This window comes from Nannospalax galili, unplaced genomic scaffold, assembly GCF_000622305.1.
Source record: "Nannospalax galili isolate Female #2095 unplaced genomic scaffold, S.galili_v1.0 scaffold734, whole genome shotgun sequence".
Classification (NCBI taxonomy): domain Eukaryota; kingdom Metazoa; phylum Chordata; class Mammalia; order Rodentia; family Spalacidae; genus Nannospalax; species Nannospalax galili.
The window spans coordinates 4,524,545-4,528,275 of record NW_008337073.1 but is presented as its reverse complement, the minus strand read 5'-3'; the positions used below and the strand labels follow the sequence as shown (position 1 = coordinate 4,528,275).

Genomic DNA, 3,731 nt, shown 5'->3' with positions numbered 1-3,731 from the left:
CATAATACTGTTGATCTCTAGGAGAGATTGCAAGCTCCATGAGGTTAGAGCCATACAGAGCTCCACCTCACTTAGCAGATTCCTGAGACATAAAAAAGGCAAACCTAAATTTTGGATGTTTGATGAGTGTTGGCACATTAAATTTGGTCTACATGCAAACAATGCCTCTGAAACGGCCTCAGTTCCTTCCTTCGACTTAGAGACATAGTATTTCTATTTTATAGTCATGCTGCTTCGGCAAACAGTGTCACAGCCACCAGTGTAGTTCATCAAAAGAAGCAAGAGGTGGCAAGACTCACTTAGAAGTGGCCAGCTTGTTTTGCAAGTTTAAAAAATAAATATAAAAAATGCCTGTGTGTTTTTCAATAGTATCTCGCCTCAGTTATATGGGAGGCACAATGTCTGAAATCTTGTTAGAATTGCAATGATTGAAATGGGAAGGCTTTTGGCAAAAGGACTGGAAGTTTATATTTGCTGTGTGCTGTGATTTTTCAGTCAAAATCACAGCTGGCTGTAGTTATCTGCCGCCAAGGAAGGAAGCCACATGTGAGCTCCCCAACAGTTTCCCCAGAGCCAGGGCACTCAATTTCAATCCCCAACTATCCACCATATTTTTTTCTTTTAGCATAAACATAAAGAGCATGAGCTTCAGTGCCAGAAGACCTCCTTTAAAGCCCATCACATCATTAGCGGTAGTACGCTGGATTTAAATAACTTAACCATTCAATGGCTGCTTTCCTCACTTGAAAATGAAAATAGAACTATTGCATAGTTTTGTTATAAGGATTAAGTGATTAATTACATGTTTGGGGCTTAGCATAAGAGCCCTGGAAACATTCTCTATTCTTATTACTAGACATAGCTAGGGATGAAGAAATAGGTTTGAGGCAAAAGCAATGTGAAACACAACAGAGTCGACAGAAGTGGAAGTAATTTCCATGTAGTAATTATAACTGAGCAGTCTCCACAGATGACCACTCAGACTAGCAAAGCCTTTGCCACAGGTCAACCAGTTCAGCCATAGCTAGTCCACTGGATTTGAGTCCAGGTAGTTAGTCTCCCAAGATCAAGTTCTCAGCCACAAAGAAACATCTTCATCTCTTCCCCTTTTGGGGAATGGAATTCCTGGGATGTGACAGAGAAACTGCACCAAAAGAATGTATGTGAAGAAAACAAAGGAAAAGAAATACAAACGAAGTGAAGCAGGATCCTAGCTTGTCGACTTTAAAGAGGAAAAGTGAGAGGTTCCTTTTTACATCGCCTCACAACCATGAAAGAACTCACTGTCTTGGTGGATACTTCACTTTGAATTCAGTAGGCCAGTTTGAAATCAAAATCACTGCTGAAGACTTCAGCAATCTGACAACACACTCAGATCCAAATGTGAAACAGAAATGAAGGACAGGAAATGCAAGGCTGTCTAGAACAGCAAGACACACCAAGGTGCTCTGAAATCAGACTGACACGGGATTCAAGACCTTACCTGACTCTATAGTGGTAGGAAAAAAAACCTGCCTGAGCACCACTTTTTTCATCTATGAAATGGGAATAAGAACACTGGCTTCTCCATGGATAAAAGACCCAGATGCATTCCCTAAGAAGAAACAGGGACATGGGTGTGCTCACATTGATGGAGGGTAAACTTGTACAATCTCTAAACAGGCAATTTGGTAATGCTGCTTTCTCTTTTATTTAATTCAAAAAACTTGCAAAGCATTTCAAGTGTGCTGGACTTTCTACTAGACACTGTGAAAATATTCACTTAACCAATCCTGTGGTAGATTGTTTGCAATGATAAGTCCTGTTCACTCTGTCCTTGTCCTTAGAGTACCCTGCCACAGACTCTGAGCTCAGCCTTCTGACTTGCTTTGGTCAATGGGCCAACAGCAAATGTGACAGAAAGCAGAGGTGTGAAAAGTGCTGGGCTGTAGCCCTGCGACCTGTTCCCCCGACAACCTACTATAGAACTCTGAAACCACCATATGAAGAAGCCTGCACTCACCTCCTGGAGCCTGAGAGGTCACTTGCCATCCAAATGAGGTCCCCAAAGACGAACTCATCTGTCAACCACCAGACATAGAAGGCCACCATAGACTGTCCATCCTCCAGCTGATTGATAGGCTGACCACAGAAGCATAAGAGCATCCAAAAGAGATCACTGGACCAGCACAGATGAGAAGAGCCATCAAGCCAACCCACAGATGTAAGCTAAGTAAAAATGGCTATTACCTGAAGCTACTAAGTCTTGGGGTTGACTTGTTATTTGATAAAAACTGATACACTCCTACTAGTGCTGAGCAGTCTCCACAGAGTCTCCCTATTTTGCAAAGGGGGCAACTGAGGCAAAGAGAAGAGTGATGGAGTGCCAGGATTCTAGCCCAGGCAACCAATGTTCATAATCCCTATCCTGCCTTACCTATAAAAATACAAGTGTTTGCTTTCTGATCTGCCATCTGCGGTAGAACAATGGCAAGGATGCAGATTTTCATAAAGACCCTTATGGGAAAGACCATCACACTCGAGGTTGAACCTTTGGACATTATAGAAAATGTAAAAGCCAAGATCCAGGATAAGGAAGGAATTCCTCCTGATCAGCAAAAGCTGATCTTTGCTGGTAAGCAGCTGGAGGATGGACGAACTTTGTCTGACTACAATGTTCAAAAGGAGTCTACCCTTCATCTTGCACTGAGACTTCGTGGTGGTGCTAACACCAATCCCAAGAAGAATAAGCCTAAGAGAAAGAAGTTGGTCATCCTGAAACACCAGAAGGTGAATGAAAATGGCAAAATTAGTCACCTTCATTGAAAGTGCCCTTCTGATGAGTGTGGAGCTGGAGTTTTCATGGCCAGCCACCTTACAGACATTACTGTGGTAAGTATTGTCTGACTTACTGCTTCAAAAAACAAAAAGACAAATAATTGTGTATGAGTTAATAAAAAGATAGGAACTGAAAAAAAAGATATAAGTATTTGTGTCGTTTAGCCAGAAATTCCACTGTAATTAATTATACATACATGCTCGAATCCATGCAAAATCAGGTACGTATGAGATTACTGACTGTAGCATTCAAACAATATCAGCAACAATTCTAGTGCTGCGTAGCCATAAAGGTACTGTTCTAGTGTGTTTCTCCATTGCTGTGACAAAACACCCTGACCAATACCAACTTGAGGAGGAAAGGGTTTATTTTACCTTATGTCTCACTGAGGGAGCCCAAGGTAGAAACTCAGGGCAGGAACCTGAAGGCAGGAGCTGAAGCACAGGCTACGGAGAAACACTGCCCACTGCTTGCTCCCCTGGCCCACGCTCAACCTGCTTTGTTATACAACACAGGACTGCCTGCCCAGGGGTGGTACCACCTACAGTGAGCTAGCCGCCCCCCCTACCTCACTCAACAATCAAAAAAATATCCCACATACATGGCCACAGGCCAGTCCAATGAAGGCAATTGAGGCTCCCTCTACCCAAGTGTGTCAAGTTGACAACTAAAGTTATCCAGCACAGGCACCCTATGTGCAACTATTTTAAAAAGAGCTATAAATAGCTGGGTGTGGTGGTGTATGCCTTTAATCGCACTTGGAAGGCAGAGACAGGCGAATCTCTGTGAGTTCCAGGCCAGCTGGGGGTTCAAGGAGACCCTGTCTCAAACACACACATACACACACACACACACACACACACACACACACACACACAGAGCTATAAATACTGACCTTGTCATACAATAAGAA

At 42.9% G+C, this 3,731-nt stretch overlaps 1 pseudogene across 1 annotated transcript; it reads left to right on the top strand.

Moving 5' to 3' along the window:
• Positions 1-2,475: 2,475 nt before the first annotated feature.
• Positions 2,476-2,918, top strand: LOC103733272 (annotated as a pseudogene). The gene has a single exon (XR_001872422.1). The product of XR_001872422.1 is annotated as a ubiquitin-like (transcript).
• Positions 2,919-3,731: the final 813 nt, after the last annotated feature.